General features: G+C 42.2%; 1 protein-coding gene across 2 annotated transcripts in view; it reads right to left on the bottom strand.

Moving 5' to 3' along the window:
• LOC307267364 (zinc finger MIZ domain-containing protein 1-like) overlaps positions 1–18,556 on the bottom strand; it is a 109,513-nt gene that overhangs the window by 79,931 nt on the left and 11,026 nt on the right. The gene's annotated exons all lie outside the window — the stretch shown is intronic.

The following is an 18,556-nucleotide window of genomic DNA, read 5'->3' as shown; positions in this document are numbered from 1 at the left end:
CGAAAGGTAATAGGAGTTAAGCAACACAAAGATACAAAACCCAAAATGTTATAAAAAAGCATCCAATTTTTAATTCTAGATTTAAAATAAAGAGGTTTAATAATTGTGTCTCTTATCTGTGTTTGCCCAAGCAAGTAAGAGCAGAGACTTAATTTTTCCTCAGTGAATTAATCATTGTGAGTGGTTGTAATTACTAGCATAATAAGCATGAGCTTAGGATTCTAGCATGCGTTATCTTAACATAAATCACGTGTGCCTCTCTCTGCATCGGTGAGAAGAGACAAAAAACTGCTTTGTATATTTACATCTGCAACACCGTCTCTGATGACTGCTACTACGAGTGAAGCTCTGACCTCTCTCTCTGAGTGTAGTTACACACACAGCTCCATGACCATGGGACAAAAAAAGACTAATTTGAATGTTAAAATATATTATTATATGCTACACCACTCTTTAAATGAAGGGTCTAAGGTAAGGCATTACTTAAAGATAGAAAGGTGGTTGTCATTTTAAAAGGTAGCACTGCTCTCAGCATACACAAAAATGTTGTACTTTCTTCCCTGTTCCCGTCCTGCACAAGATTTTTTCCTTATACTCTCTCCTAAGTTCAAAGAGCATGACACTTCAGTTTGAGCTTTATTTTTCACTCCACACATTTTGCACTATTAACTTTCCATGAGCGGATTGAGATGATGGTAGAACAAAAGAAAGAATAAAAATGTCTTGAGGAAGTCTTTCTCCAGCTTTGTGAACGTTTGTGTGTGGAGTGCACAAGCGTGTGACAAATGCCATCTTTTCCCCTCCCCTCCCCTTTCCTTTAATCCCTCCACCTTGTGTTGTATTGTTGTATCCTGTTTGTGACACACAGCAGCATGCTGGCCTTTTTCTATCCCAAAACCACAACTCCTCTGGCCTCACCTGAGCTCACGCTATGGTTGACAGGACAAGGTTAATGCTCCAAATATAAAAACTGTCCAACCACAAGGTGTATATATACAGCATAAAGCGTCCCTTTTGCCTTGCACTTTTTCTTTTTTCAAATCCTTCTTTTTTAAATCATTGGAAGAATTTTGGTGCGGCATTTCTCCCTGGTTGGCTTTTTGAAAAGAGAAAGTGAAGGGGCGCTGGGGGCTCAATTGGTGGGAGAGAGAGGAGAGGAGGAGGAGGAGGAGGAGGAGGAGGAGGAGGGGTTGGTTGATGCTGGGTGCCTCCTTTTTTAAAGCCAGATTCTCCCCAGATACCTCTGTGCTATTCATCAACAGCTTTTCCTGGGCTGTGAAAAATCAATGTGCTTTGCACTGCAAACTGTTCATAATGACGGGGGATGGAGAAAGAAAAAAAGAAAAGCTCAACTGCAACAGAATTGATTTGTTTAAGTACAATAACACGGCTCTGCAGCGCGGCAAAGGAGGCTCCAGCTCCCAGACAAAGACTGACTGGCAGTATGAAACCACAAGTAGTAATTGACAAACTGCTGGCAAAGTGCAAATCTGTAATACAGGAGCCTGTTATCTAATTAAAGGAGTTTTTCCTCTGAATTACCAGCTGACAAAGAAATAAATACTTTGAGTTGACGTGACTGCCTAAGACTTTTATATAGAGTTTTATAATCCATGAAAAAATATGTTTTTATTGTCCACTGTGTGCAACAAGTTTAATAAGATTAACAATTTCCAATGTTGGTTAATACATTATTATTATTTTGATTGAAATGTCAAATTTACATCTTCAAAATGCTTGTTTTGTCCGACCAACATTCCAAACATTTGACGTATTTAATGGACAAAGATTTTAAACTCAGAAACAGCTAATATTTGGCAATGTTGTTTAATTACAACAATTGATACATTTTATATATACCTCTGTAATATCCTGTGTGTATCTGGAAGACAACATATATATATATATGATATCAACTAATTGATTAAAAAAGACATGCAAAAAAATCCAGTCCACATCCTATCCAGACACACGCACACAAAAACATCTGCTCTAATCATGCAAGCAGCTCGCACACCAACAGATAAACACATGCACTTTATTTGTTGTTTTGGCAGGGAGTCCATACATCCGAAAGCCAATTCAAAGCACATGCAGAGAGGGTTTGATGTTGGTGGTCATTGGAATGTTTCAAAGATGACACCAGGGTTTCTCAGAGGAGAAAAAAAATAAAAAAAGCTTTGACAATGTGAGAGTGTAAAACCTCCTGATACTGCAACAACACAGAAAAATGAAGCCGGGAGTAAATTGTGTCAGGACAGGCCCGGCACAATAAAACATTTCTGGCTGCCTCTGTTAAGCCGGTCACAGAGGTGCATTTATCATTGTTATTATTCCTTGGGAGAGGCCCTCCCAGGTTTAATTGGGTCCTCATGGAGTCAAAATCCCCCGGCCGTCGCTGCAGCCACCAGAGCTGGACAGTCTCACACCTCTCCAGGCAGTCAGCACCGGGGTTTACTGGCTCTATCAAGACACAGTCCTTCTGTGTAAAGTGGCCGTGAGACACATGCATATGGTGGAGTGATCTGGACACTAGGGCTGCTCCATTATGGCAAAAATCACGATTACAACTATTTTGATTGATATTGAGCTCAAGATGAATTAATTCAATAATAACATTGGCTTTAGAAAGAAATCATGCATTTAGATTATGTATCTTTAATTTTGTATTTTTCTATTGGACAGTGTATTTCCTTGAATTTAAATAAAGTTGAACTGTAAAATAAAAACATGACCTAGCTTAAAGGCTCTACCCGAAGTAAAGGAAAATGATCTTGTAAAAGTCCATTATCTTATTTCCGTAGTTGTTGGAAGTCTAAATTGTAATTACGATTAAAATTCACAGCCCTATACTTGACGCCAGAGCGCTAAGCCTGGACAATGGCAGTGGAGGGAGGGACACCTGAGGAGCAACTCTTCCCCTGGCTCTGCACTCAACACAGCGGGGAAAAGCTCTCGAGAGCCACAGGCTGCACCGTCCACCCAGCCAGCTCGCCGGGGCTATTATTCCCAGTGGGGCCACATTTGCATTTTAACTAGTAAATACAGTAGGGTTTGAATGCAAATGGACATTTAGCTTGTGAACAAATGGAACAGGAAGAAGATCAAAGAGTTTTTTTTTTGCCTCGATGAAAAAAAAAGGGAAACAATGAGCCTAAAGGTGATAAAAAAAAGCCCCTGACATAAACGTGCAGAGCTACTGTGAATAGCTGTGTTGAATGCGCTGTTTTTGCAGAGTGAAATTACTAATGGTACTGAGGGCAATGCTTCCTCAAAAACTTCCAATGACCCTCCAAAAAAGTTTGCAAATCGACAACATGCCCTTTGACCGTTTTAGCGAGGATTTAAAAAAGGCAGAAAAAGGAAGGGTTTTAATAACACCATTATGCTCTCAGTAAACTCCTGACCTCTCATTCAACCCCTCCATAACTCCACTTCCACTTTATGCATTACGTCGCTGCAGAAATCACAACGGCTGCCTTCCTTTTGTTGATATTCTTAAGACATGCTAGATCAACTGAGATATGCATCTCTGCTTTTCAAAAGAGACCCTGACAAAAGACACTTGAAGTGAATAGGAGGGCTGGAACAGCAAACGTCGGGATGAGTCGTTTGTAATGATTTCCAGTGGAGGAAAGCAGCTTTTGAGTTCAGCAGATAGAATAACAGGGCCGTGTGGTAACAACACGCTGGCAATCACCTCACCTCACACTCAGAGTGTTTACATATACACTAATGACGTGATTATAGACACATGAATTAAGGACACTCTGACTTCCATGAAACACTTTTAATGGGTTGTTTAACTGGAATTTAGGTTAAAGGTTGATAACTCATTAATCTTTCAAATAGAATGTTTTGTATAGACCTTAAGGGCAGCACTAATGATTAATTACACTATACATGGATATGATGATTACAGTTCTAATAAATCAGTTTGACTGTAATAACTGCACACGTAAATACTTGGAATACGATTCAAATAGCAGATGTAACCTCGACGTCTAGAAGACTTACATTAATCTGCTTGGTTTAGCCTGCTTTTAACCCTTTTACATCTTTTGACCCGCAAGTCATCAAATTAATGCTTGCTGGGATGTAGTAGTATGGTGGAAAAATTAGCATTTTTTTATTGGCAACAGCAACAAACACATTGGTGTTACTAATAATTGAACACAATATTCAAAATTCAAGAAGATCGTTATTGAATAAATTGTGTAAACGTGCATGTGTGGACGTCGGGTATTTGCAAGCCAGCATAATCTACTACTAATCATGTCATTTAAAGCAGTAATGTTTTAATGCCTGTATAAAATGTACGTACAGTACTGTACCGACTCACATCCAAATCCAGGGATTGAGCCTTTTCCAGAACCACATACTGCCTGGTCTCTGATGACATCCATATGGAATGAATACATTATACGGGGTCACGTGTTGTTGTGAGGCAAACAGCCGTAAGCACCATGTGTATCACTGCAGTGAATGAGGGCTGTAGTGTTGATTACAGGTTTAGAGATAATGGTTTTTAGCCTGATACATTCAGAGAGCATGAGACACCAGCTCAGTTAACTTTCCGCTCTCTACTGATTAACACAAATGCTGGCGCCTAGTTAACCACCGCTGCTCCAATTATGCGAGGCCTCACACGCACACACACGCACGCACATAACCTATAGGTTACAACATCTACACACAGAGTCACACACTGGCAAACACAAACCCCAACGCAAAATAATGCAGTCGTATGCATGTTGTGTGTATCTCTAGATTAGCATCGTAACAACTACCAATTATGTGCCTTTTATTCATGGAAATGCAGGTAATTTACTTCCTGCTGTGCATCACTTCCCAACATGTTTGCCCTCCAGCATCAATCGGTGGATCTCAAAAAGGCGCTCCTCTTTCAATTGAGATTCATGTTAAAAGGTTGATTTAAAGGTTTGTTGCAACTTGGGTTTTTGTTCAGTTATGTTGACAAAAAATTTGCTCAACAAATTGATGGCTGCAATCAACCACTACAGCGGCATAGCTTCAACAAAGTCAAGCAGCAGGACAGGCACAAAAGGCTAAGAAGGACAGATCAAAGTTAAACCTAGAAGTCAAGTCTGTAAACTGTGATGAATATTTATAACAGGCAGGTTTGTGTGATATTTTCAATCAGGGCAAGCTTATCGGAACGTATTTGCAAAACTTGCTAACATGCTAGCTCAGCCAGAACCATGACAATAACACCCACGTTGTATGAAACCAGAACTTCAATTGGAATACCTATGTTTCCTCTACTTGAATAGAGTTAAGTGACGGTAGTCTTACATGAATTGATGGCTTCAATATTATTTCTCCACCTACACAGTATATCTTGTTTCAAAAGCGGGAGCAGCCCAAGAGGGGCGACTGTATTTTTCTTCCTTTGTTTCCAGTCTCTCCTCCGTATCAGAGCGAGAAAAGGTGGTAGCAACTCCCACAGGGGGAGATAGAGATAGAGGTGTAGTGTAGTAGGCTTCTGGCAGAGTGCTAAAGCCAAGAAATGCTGCACCGCCTGACCACAGAAAAAAAGAATATGTGTGTCCCCCTCCACCACCCCTCTACCTCCCCTATTCTCAGTCCCTGCTTCATCTGCAAAGCAAAAACGCCTTGTGCCCTGCAGCCAGAGATTCCTCTTTTGGTCAACCTGGCTGTTCTCACAGATTTCACAGGCCCAGGGAGGAGCAGGGGAGGGTTTACTCAAGGTGAAAGACTTCATAATGTAAATGGTGACAAGAATAGGGAATACAAGGGAGATGGTCGTGAGCCAATTGCAAAGGAGAGGTGGTGTGTAATGAGGCCTGATCTGTCACAAGAATATAAAAAACATGGAGCAGTATTTGCATTTCCAGAGCCTTTTTCTTCATCTCCCTCCCTCCCTCCCGTAATAGGGGAAGAAGAAGAAAAAGGCAATGAGAGGGAAGAAAGGTGGGGAGCGGACATATACACAGAGGAATCACAGGGAGCACATTACTATTGGGAGGGGAGAAAATGATTAAAGGGCTGAGATGAACACAATCTGCCGCTTCCAGAGGAAAAAGAGGAAGGAATTTGCAGAGCCAATAAGCAAAAGCATCACATGGCGACCTGCCTCTCCCTATCCGCTATTCAAGCGTGACCATGCCGGCAGAAGCACATTTTCCCCACATCCGCCCTTCTTTCTTTCTTTTTTTTTTACACACGCCTATGGCATGTGTGTGTTTCATGATGCACCTAACATCATTAGTGTGTCTTGGATATTGATTTTCTTTTCTCCTTTTTTTGTTACATTGCTGCTTTCTAATTATAGAGAACACTTCAGGTTTTTACACATGTGGCATTCCTCAGCATTGTGACTGTTGCGACTCTTCGGGCAAAAGAAAAAAAAAGAAGGGGAGAAGGGAGAGGAAAAACAGCAACATCAATAATGAAGTGAAGGAGACGCGCGGTGGAAGAAAACAAAGCCGTTCATATAACAAATGAGAAAACAGGCGGAGCGTCTCATTGCGCGAGTGCTAACGACAATCAATTAGCAATTGCTCATGATCTTGGGCGCGTCGGAGTAGAAGGTGTCTTAATGAGTCCCATTTCCATTAAAGCCCCCGCTCCAACTCGAGAGCACACAAGGAGGAGGCCGCTTCCCCAGCAGCCACCAGCAGCTCCTCCATCTCAATGCCTAATGACTGCGAGAGTGGATTACTCCATCAATTCCTCGCTTCTCTTTGTTTATCCCAGGCGTAAATAATGGTCAACCATTACAATGCATTAAGCGGGCCACTCTACGTACTAGCGAAAGAAGAGGGGGAGAAAGAGGAGCATGCATCTGATGCTCGGCGAATATCTGATTGGTTTTAACTGGGAGGTATGATTGGAGAGGAAATGTGGGAGGAGGGATGTGGGGAAAAAGGCTAACTCTGATCTTATAAACACCTCATCTAGTCAATCATGTTGCCTTAAAAAAGGGCCAGTTCACCACAAATTACAGAAAAGACAGATGTTCCTTTCTAGGAACCCAGGTATATTATGAGGAGCAAAACAAGACCTCCACTCAAATATGACCATTGCACCTTGTTCTTTTTGTGCAAGAAAAAAAATGCCTCTCAAAATCATCAACAAGAAGATTAGGAATTGAGTTCGGATTTAAAAACTACATTTTTTAAATCCGGACTCATTTCCAGATTTTCACGGTTCTTGAGATGCTAATGGGATTGCTCGAAAGGATTTAGTTCCTGCAGCTCCTTGGGCCATGGAAACTAGTTCCTCAGTATAAAGAAGTTCTGAATTAATCAGCATTATAATAATAGGTGACCGGGACTTTGTTCAGTGAAAGACGTAGGCTACTGCTGTTGAACATTTCAAATATAATGTAATTTTCCAATAATTTGAGCATCTCAAATTAAATTTGAATGACTCTATTGAATTGGCCGTGGCGAGAGACATTTCCCATATCACCTTAAAACCCAAGCTGTGCGTGGAGAAATGTGTAATTTTGTCATTTGAGTGAATTGGCCCTTTAAGGACACTTTGACCACTCAATTTGACTGTTTCTCTCTATCTCATCCACGGAAATGTAATTTTGATGTAATTTGCTCCTGAACATGACCATCGACCGCAAAAATGGAAAATATCGGTGACAAAAGAGGAAAGGATTTGAGACTCCTACAATCATCGCAACAGAGATTTTTTTGCGTGTGTGTGTGTGTGTGCCATTAGATAAGATTTAATGCACCTACAACGATGCAGCGCTTTCATCCTGGATTGTACCAATCAATATTTCACCCAAGGCTTTTCTATTCTCCCCCCCTCCCCCCTCCCTCTCTTTCTGGCACACTCTCCTCTGCTCTCCCCCCTTGTGTCACAGCAACCGGACAGGATAAAAATTAAAGGCATCAGCAGAAAAACACACAAGTGGAAATGATCTCGCCACTATACAGCCCCGCTCGGGTCATGAATTCAGCTAACTGTGCTTATCACGCGGGCTGACGCTATTAGTCTTAATAGCCGCGGTGACAAGAAAGCCTTTGAGAGGAGATGGGCCCTGCTGCTTTTCCCCGGGCTCACCACCACCACACAGACAGGTGAATCTCATCTTCTGCGGTCTCTTCATTTGTCACAGCGAAAGAAGGCAAGGCAAACGCTGGCTGGAGATATGTCTGCTTCGGCTTATTGGAGCAAAACAAACCCCGAACCATGGCAGGCCATTTACAGACACCAGAGCCATATGTTTCTTGCACACTTCAAGCATCAATCAAGGACACATTAAGAATTCAATCAAATTGTTGATCACATCCAAGCTGTTCCTTAGCAATTAAGCTTGAATTATGAGGATGTAAAGAGCCAAAATAAAGCAGATAGGGCAAATTCCAATACATATTCCATACTAATATACCATAGTTTGACACAGCATATACTAATTAACAAATGAAAAATGTGTTGTGCAGTCGGTATGTAAAATCCTTTTTTTCAATACTCAGGAACTAATAGAAGATGCGCAGACATAAGATATCATTGAGTATGTGGTTGTGTGTTGTTAGTGACAATTTAAAGCTACATAAATAAAATCATGGTTATGATTTTTGCCATAATCAAACAGTCTTGGCTCCAACTGCCAGTCACACATTATTACTCTAAATTCTAAAACTCAGGCTTTCACTTCCCCCGACCTTGGACAGCAACAATAACCCTTCCTACAAGTCAACGCTGGGAGTCCAGTGGGCACCCGAACAACAGTTTTCTTCTGGTGGAGTTAGCAGCATCAAGCACACAGCTCCGCGGGATTTAATGCAAACCCAAACTTTTTTTTGCTCTGCACAATGTAAGAGCTCTTTATGACTGCAGTGCAAAAGGGTATATATTGCCAGGGCCAAGAAGTGTATGTGGCACATAAGAGTGAATGTCTTACTGTGAACAACAATTTTTAAAGGTTACTTGCTGTATGCCTTGTCGGGGGAGCCGTGCTGCGTGGCCATTGAATGAGACACACAGCCGGGGCAAAGTGAAAGTGTAAAGTTAAAGCTCACAAAGTAAGAAAAGGCCACCACATCAAAGAAGCACGTACAATCAGCTCACATTAAGAGCAAGTCAGCCTGCATCAACACCGACGTACAAGAGAAAACCCAAAGCCCCCTTTAGCACCATGCCAGACAATCACTGTTTGGAAAAACAAATGTCCGCATGTCCTTTCAGCCGGAATGTTTTCCCACGAGCGAAAGCAATCCTGAGCCACTGTCCTCCTCCACTAACGACCAAGCCTTTGACTGGGACCATGCTCTTGCTCCTTTTAGAAGGGAGTTAGAGGATGGGGGGGGTGCTCCCTTTGATCTACTATGAGGCATGTCTTCCTTTACTGCCGAGAGCCGGTTAGGTTTAAGGAAGGAGAGGAGATACTGCTGTGATGCACAGGCAATTTATTTTTATTAAAAAAAAAAAAAAAATTGTAACAATGGCAATTCTTCAAATCCAAAAACTAATTTTGTCAAGTTTGAAAAAAACTTTGCGGCGATGACCTTTTGTCACAACTGAGACAAGACACACACACACACACACACACACACACACACACACCCACACACACACACACACACACACACACACACACACACACACACACTTTACAAGCGTGACCAAGAAGTGCAAGGTTATTGGGCAGAGCAGCCTGTAACTGTAGATCTGTGCGTATAGAACAATGGTTGATTTCGGGCCCTGAACAATGGCAGGATGACATGGAGCCATGACAGAGAGACATAGACACAGAGCAGCAGCAGCAGGATCTACGCTGCCAACAGGAGAAAAGCAGCTTCATGGAGCAACAGTAGCACTGCCAAAAACACATCTCCTCATCTTCCTTTTTCCCCCTTCCCCACTGTCTTTTCATGTGTTCTGGCACCTCTGGCAAGCATAACTCAAAAAGTGAAGAGTCAAACTTCACGACGAGCACAACCTTGTCGAGGGAAATGAGCCAGTCACTGCCGAACAATTAGGGCACAAGCTAAAATGAATCTTAACTGCAGGGCATCAATTGATTCTATCCAAATACAGACCAGGTTTTCACAAATTATTTTAGAAAATTAATAAAAATGTGAATGAATGTGCGTTTTCATCCACTATTGATGTGCAAATATTTGGAGTTGGGGCGACTCTAGATAGTGACGCTGACCGGTACGGTAAACCTTTGCAGAGAAAGACGCTCATTTCAGATGATGTAATTGAAAAGGACAGAAGTCACACCTTACATTATGTAAAACTGTGTGAAAAACTATCCAAAACGTTTAAAGTACACCATCTTTTCCACCTCAGCCACAACTGTTTCCCCCTCGTTAGAGGTAAGACAACAATGTATAATTTGCTTTAACATAATACCAAATATATAACACTGTATGTATTTTCAAAACCACAAAAGATCCCTGTTATTGGACAAGCCCAACCCTTTGGTGAAAAAATAGACTAATAAAATAATAAGTAAAAAAAATTGAAAAAAATCCAAAATGTATAATTGTCTAATAACGATAATGAAAACGATACTGAAAATAATAATTACGAAACACCTAAGAAAAAAAAAACACTAATGGAAGTGCTAAATCCAGGAGGTGATTCCATTCGCCACTGATGTGCTCAAAGTGTCCTTCATTATTAATGTCCTCTGAGCAGGACTTGAAGCAGCTTTGCTTCTCTTATCAATCATTCATCTGCCTTCCATTGAACGCACTCCGATCCTCCGGTGTCAAATCAGACTTGAAGTGGGCTAAAAGAACCAGCAATCTCAAATCCTTCCTTAATTAAACGCGTCTAACATGAGCCTCCAACACCTGCTCTCAAAACGATCAACAATCCCGCACTAATGTGGGGGATCCCGAGCAATCCGCCGCCTGTCAATCATTTAGTACATGACACTCAGGTCTCATAAATTACCAATAGGATGCCAGAACCCATTTGTGCTGGCTCCTGTGCGTGTCTTTGTGTTTTTTAGAACACCTACCAGAGTGAAAACTTGAGATTGAATTTAGATCTAAACAATATTGTTGATGCTATTTTACCCCAGACCGCTGCCTTCTCCCCTTCCTACCGTGCACCCTGTCTGAACAGGATCCCATTTCACTCGACTATACAGCGGGCTTTAACAGCAGCAAACATAATCAAACTTTGTGCGGCTTGTCTCTCTCTAGCAAACGCTGCAGCAAAAGCCAAACTGTAGCAGCAGCGGTGGCAATGGCCGGCTGCAGCACTACTAGCACAGCAGACCGTGTCATCTGTGCACTGTGGGGGGATCCCTTCTTCCAAGCTGCAGTGAATTCCTGGTTTTGTCTGGCGAAAAGATTCACGTCTATACAAACTGCAGGTGCACAGAGTTGTTTTTTTCTTCTTTCTAAACCCCACCACAGTAAAAAAAAAAAAGAGGGGGCAGGGCAAACATTAGGCGGATCTCCCCCCTCGGCTATGTTTGTCACAATTACTCGGTAGGTCAACCTCCCCCCACCCTCGTCTCATTAAGAGGTAAAACACTGGAGCTAGATCCCCTCCCCCCCCCCTTGTCTTTTGCCTGACCCCCGCAGGAAATGTTTCAGCTTTGCCACCGCCAAGCCACTGATACAATCATTCTGCAAGCCCTCACAATGGATTTGGGAAACTAGATGGAAGGGATTATTTGATGGCGCTCCCATTGAGGAGGCCAATTCAGCCCCCCACCAATCAATACTAATCAACGGGGAGATGACAGCAGATGAAATTCCCCTCTCTGGCGCATGCAGCCACACACTTGTGTGTCAGGACCACAGAGTCTGCTGCACTGAGGCTCCCTCTTCTCCTCTGCTCACAAATCCAGTGGTGGAAGAAGGTGACAGAATACATTTGAGTCAAGAACTGAATAGAATTTCAACTTTTCTGGTACATTCCATCCATGATATGCTACGTAATCCTTTTTAATCTGAATTTCAGAGGGAAAGATTTGACTTTTTAAATCAAATGAACACTGAAGTTAAGACTTCAGAGTCACTTTTTGGATTATTATCGAATTTCTTTTTAAGGAAAAAGCAGCAAATCCTTAGCTGGAACAATAAGGAGTTCACAATTTTTCATGAACAACTACCGAACCGATTGTATGTCCAGTTGGAATGTTTTATCTATAACAAAGCGTTTTTCTTTAGGCTTCAGATGTTTCTATGTAAAATCCTAGTTTGTAAAGTAACTAGTAACTAGCTATATCTGTAAGTAAAATTGTGACATGACGAAAGTATTACATTATATTTGTACATTACTCGACTTAATGTACTTAGCTGAATACCAACAATTGCTAAAGTTGACGTTTTCTTTGCAGGACTTGTATCCCTTGAAATAGAGTATTTCAACACAGTAAATAAAGTAAAAGGACCTTATTATTTCTTCTTCCCTCCACTGCTCAAGCCTCACTGCAACACCCCTGCAAACTATCAATCGGTAGCATTAGCCATGTTGACAGTGTCCCCGCTCTGAAACAGAACAGCCTGTAGTAGTAGAGGATGTCTTTCATCTGAGGGCGAGGAACAACAAAGAGAATGCGCTTCTCATGTTAACACAGGAAACGTATATTTAATGAGACAACCACTGCAATCTCCGCTGCCACACTAAGTGAGCCTGACCCCACAGCCGCTCAGTTCGAAGGCAGTCTAGACCGGGGGGGTTGGGGGGGGGGGGGTTTGGGGGTGCTAGCAGCTATTGGGGGGCCTCACGAAAAAAAATGCTCCCATAATGCACGAGGAATTTGGTGCGGTTTCCTCAGAGCAGAGAGGGGGAACGCATGAGCGAGAGTAAAGAGGGAGAGAGAGATCCCTGAAGGAGGTCAGAGCGTGTCCCCGGAGGTGTCAGGGGGGAGTAAATGGGCATGACTGCAGTACACGGTGGTTATTGCCATTCTTCTCCTTCCCTCCCTCCCTCCTCCTCCTCTTCTTCACAGATACCCATACTTCCCTGCTATTTAGTATGCTAGAAAAAGATTTAGGATGTCCCAATAAAGCAGTGCACGTAGTCAGATGCAGCATGCTTGAAAATAACCCGGATGCCCTACTTACTACATCCATCATCAGCATGCTTTTTGGGGCGATTCTGACCAACAATCCACTGCACAGCGGAAGTGACGTCACATCGACAGAGCTTCATAGTGAAAACAACCAGCAGTGACTGACATATAAGCAAGAGGCAACGTCAAGGCGCAATTTTATGTTGTAATAATTAGTAAATGTATGTCCCAATTGTATGCCTACTGCATGCTCACTATACACTTTTAGTGATCAGCAGTAGTATGTAGCATACATAAATAGTATGCAACATGGATGCGAAAGATCAAGCCTGTTTGACGATAGTAGAGGCAGGCTGCTGGTTTCCCTGCACGGCTGGCTGAAGGCAGACTCGGTATCAAGCCTCATGAATATTCAGCCAGCGAGTAAATAAGGCAGATAGCACTTGACATGTTCAACATCCACCTCTTGGCACCTTCCCCTCTCTCCAAAGCCGACGAGGTGAAGCAGTAGAACAAATATGTTGCTTGCTTGTGGGCGGCAACAATCCCTGCTGATGAATTGGATGCTCCTTTGAACAAAGAGGATGAGTTTTTTTTTCCCGTGGGCGAGCTACATCAAAATAAGCCGGACTTGGATAAAAAAATAATATGTAATTTGATTTCCTGCAGTATGTGTTATTTGACTTACTGTTTTTTTTTCTCAGTAGACTGGCATTAAAAATGAAAATGTGTAGCTACGTTACGCCTGGCAAATATGCTGACATTTACATCCTTAGAAAAACATGTTTCCCTCAACTCTAATCCCTGCTGGTATCAAAATGTTTGCTCTCTAAATATTTACCAACCCAGAGTCACATCTAAAGAGCCTAACACAGGCACCTTGAGACTTCTTTTTTTTTCTTCTTCTCCTTCCAAGTGTTGTGTCCCAAAGGAAATGCAGTGAAAGCACTACAGACTATATCTTTGCAAGTGGGTAAACTCTCCGAGCACACAACAGCATTCCTCCCAACACCTCAAACAGCTCAGAAAGGGAAAAAAAAGGGAACATTTCTGCCGACGACAACAGTGCGCTGCTCGAAATCACAGTAGCTCGCGTGCGAAAGATGACAAGCGAGCACTTTTACAGTAGTAAATGGATTACAGTGACAATAAAACATATGTAAATGTTGACACTTTGATAGTCCTCCTCACCACACTTATCTGGACCTGCCTAGTCGGAGCCATTAAGCATCTGCTCAGTTATTATTCCAGGAATAATCCCTAATGAACATCTATATTATAAGTATCAAATACACTCAGAGGTGAGTGGTGTCTCAACACTTTTTACTTATCCTTAGTCTATCAATGTATATGGAGAATATGTTCTTGTTTTAAGGAGTCAGTGATCCTGGAGAACGCTTCTTGTCAAAATAACTTTTTTCAAAATCAGTGAATATCTCCTCACGATCCGCTACCTATACTATCCTTACTGTGTGCGCTGAAAAAAGAATCCAATGTTAATATACAGCCTAGGACCTGTAAACAGTGACATTGCTAGTTATGGTGGGCCCCCTTTATTTACATACCCTTTGTTTACATGCCAGTTTACAGAGCCTAGGCTTACTGTTAACTCCAGGTTTATTTTCAGTGCACACAGAGTACTTACAGGTAGCTGATCCTTATAGGAGATATTCACGGACTTTGACAAAGAGTGATCTCCTGAATCGATTAAAGGTTTGGTCTGTGGAATATATAAAATCACAACTCCTTCAGCCACATGGTGATGTATTTGAAGATATTCATCTAAGAAAAGCAGCAGAAAATCCCCTCATATGAAAAGCTTAAACTAGGGAAAGGCCTTTTTTGGGTCGAAGAAAATTCCATTTCAATTGTTATTATTCTTTGACAAAACAGTTAATCAGCTAATTGCTTCAGCTCTGTACTTCCCACTATTACTCTGCTGATACCCCGGGCCTTTACCCCAGCGTCCTCTTTCAACGCTAAAACGCACAGTTTACTCAGGATTGAGTGTCATGTAAATGTTTATGGCGGTTTAGTTCGGCAGCAGGATTCCTCATTGCTGCTTGGGATCTCCGAGAACGTGCCAAACATTATTTGGCTCCGGCTTCTCAAACTCTACTAAATTTTCCCTTCTCTGTTTTATATCATTGCGTTGAATATCGTAGGGTTTTTGCACTTGTCGGTCCAACTTGGACACTCAAATGCCTCATGAAAAGAATGTATGCAGTATGTCACGGACCAAACCATTGATGGAAAATAGAAACTGCATATTGATGTTAATGGAAACTAACTGACTTCATACTGATGCCGGGCCTCATTCTAAAGAGAGATGAGTGTGTGTGATACTTACAAAGGACCATGAAAGAGTTTTGCTGGAGTAGTCCTTTACATGACCTCATACATGAACACACACATGCAAACCCTTTTTAGATATAAATGAATGTCAGTTACATTCAAGCCATCGCCAAACAAGTTGACACAACGTTGATTAAGCCCATCAGCTCCACAAAACTCTCTCTGAGTTTGTCAGTATGGCAGCATTTACAGACTGGTGTCACCCCCTGACACTGGAAAAATCCCAAGAAGAGCCCACGAAGTGTTTCAGTTGTTAATTCCTGAAAAAACCTGAAAGTAGAGAAGATGGTATAAAATCCATGTGCAATCACCGAAGGTCTACTTCATGAAGATGCACCGACATTGTTGTTGTATCTACTCAGAATTCCTCATGGGGGCAACAGAAGTTACGCACTATAGCTTTAAGGAAGTAAGATGTGAGCACAAAAGGGGCCAAGCGTAGGGCACTGCCCAGCTGCGTCTTTGCAATGAACTGAGAGGTTGTGTACCACTCAATGCACTCTCACCTCCTCCTGCCACCACCACCACCACCACTCCCCCACCCACTGCTCAAAGCACACTGCCTCCTGATAAGCTGGTTTGCCAGGCTTGCCCAGCGCCGCTGATGGCTCCGTTTGCACAACTGCTCCATTGTTGCCGTGGCAGAGCGGACAACTGCACTTTGGACCTTTCAGTGGGGGGAAAGCCTGCTATTTTGTTTCCCTTAAGGGCATCCACTGTGATTTATCTGCAAGCAGCTAACCACACACATACACACACACTCTAAACACTGCATTAAGGATATCTAAGGCTAGAAAACATAAACTGTGGCCGCTGCGTATATCCTGTGCTGCCTGTCCGATAAGTACTGTACAGTCGGTTCGCATGGCTGCTGATTTTTTCCGGAGCTTAAAAAGACTAATAAAAAGACAGCTGAATTATCTGGGCTGCTGGAACCTGATCTACCGCCCGGCTGACCTTTTTCCACAAAGCAATATTAAACGTAATAGTTGGGCTGAGCTAAGTGATTGCAATTTATGAGTCCATTTAACTAGATTCAATATTGGATGACAAATGATTACCTCGGTGCAGCAAAAAGCTTTTTCAGACACGAAAAATATAACCCCGCCGCCCGCCATGCACAAACACAGAGCTTTATCAAACTTAACAATCAGCTCAGTGTCTTGTCTCGTCTGCAGCGAGAAGTCTGGCTCAGCGGAGGGGCTGAAGAGAATTTTAAAAATGTATGACAAGACCAAGAAGTAGAAGGAGAAGAAACAGAGGTTGCATATTAAATATCTGCAGATATCCACCCTCTTTTTTTTTAGGCTCAAACTACATTAAGCTTAAATTGATGAGTATTGAATAGATGTTGCTCCTGAATCTGGTCAACTGGCCAAATGGAGTAAGTGTATCAAATCCATTTTCCCTGAGTGCACATTGAGGAAGTGTCAAAATGAAACATTTTTAGTGCAGCCCCCTGAGGTCCAAGATTTCTTCATCCCTGCTGTAGAACAAGCTGCTTACCCTGCAAAAACAGGCCGCAAACACATCGCTTAAACGTGGCCAGGGCTTTAAATTAGCCCCCGACACAATCCACATATTTGATTCACGGCAGCAGCCAGAAAAAAAAGAGCTACATGACTTTCAGGCATTCAGCTCTCAGACTATAAAGGAACAAAGTAGCCTGCTTTGCACACTCCTCACTGCTCTCTTTTCAGCCACATCCTCTTGGATTTTATGACTCTGGTTAAAATGCAACCATTAAATATTCATGTGCGAGGGCTTTCACCCGTGAAGCAGTCCTCCCCCCCCTCTCTCTCTCTCCCAGAGCTTTAAAGAAAGTGAGAAACTTTTTTGATTTTAAACAGGCAGGAGCTAAATATTGAAATAAATAAAGAATGAATGCTTTGGAAGTTCAGCAAAGTGAAAACTCCTCCTTTCCAACATCCCTAATCTGCTGATATGTGTCTTCTTATCTTCGGCCATCTTGGCTTTCATCCTCATTGTTCTTAAAATTTCAGATTGTAGCGAGATCCTTGGGGTAAATGACAATGCAAACTGTGGAGATTGATAAAAAAAAATTTAAAAAACACTTCCTTGCAGAACGATGACATTATGAAAATGGATGGTTGACGATCACTCCAAAGAGAATGGCATGTTTTTTTTTGTTTTTCACTCATCAGCAAACATCACACACCACACGCATCATAAACTATATACATTGCTCATTCATTTTTCACTTGTTGTCTCGGCTGTTTATTATGCAAAACATTTCCTATGCAGCGGCAAAAGTAATGACACAAATAAGTAATATTTCCCCTCTTAGAAAACTCCCAGCATGCTCCAATCCATAATATATGGCAAGTTGATATCGGCGACTATAAATGATCTTGGATGAAGTTATGTCTTCAGGTAAAGACAGTGGCATAAATAAAGAGGCTGAAGTGTCATTTTGCTGCAGTGAACATTAGGGAAATATTTTGTGTGGCTTTATTTGGGTAGATGTGTCTCGCATACAAATCGGGGGATGCAACATTCATGGCTTCTACAAACAAGCCATTTTGTAGACAAATGAAGCAACTGCTCAGACAATATGAAGCTCATATAGCCTTCATGTGTTCGTGCCCAAGGTGGCAGAAAAACATGCACAAACAACGCTAACGAAATGGCATTGGTGGAATTGCGAGTTCATTCATTTCAAAATAATCTTTTTAGGGATTTGGGGAGTGCTACCGACTGATGAATGAGGGACTGAACTAATAATCATGAGGATATATTTATGAATAATATTGTGTCGGCTTTAAGTCTAAACAGACGATGGCTATCAGAGTTTTATAAGAAGCGTGCGGTGGGGAACCATTCTTTCATCAGTGACCAGAAGTCTACCCTATAGCCCCAGCACCTAGCGGCTTACTCCAGATGAATCAAACATTTCTCTCTTTCTTTCTACTGCACTGGTTTGAAAGAAGCCACTTGCCAGAGACAGAGAGTCAAACTTTCCATCGCTGCTGCTGCTGCTGCTGCTCCTCGCCCATCTTTGATCCCAGACAAATAAGAAAACAAAAAAAAAAGTGGAGGATGGCTCATGAAACACGAGGGCCTTTCAGAGGCATTCTTCCACTCTTGGAAGACTGCCCGCTCTTCTGAAAGGGGGAGAGTGGGGTGTAGGGGGTGGGGGAGGTTCTCTTCTTCAAAGCCAACTCCGGTGACATTACCCATTCTCCT

This window comes from Ammodytes marinus (genome assembly GCF_949987685.1).
Source record: "Ammodytes marinus genome assembly, chromosome: 20".
NCBI classification, from domain to species: domain Eukaryota; kingdom Metazoa; phylum Chordata; class Actinopteri; order Uranoscopiformes; family Ammodytidae; genus Ammodytes; species Ammodytes marinus.
Note: the sequence above shows the minus strand (reverse complement) of the source record. Positions and strands in the feature narration are given on the sequence as shown.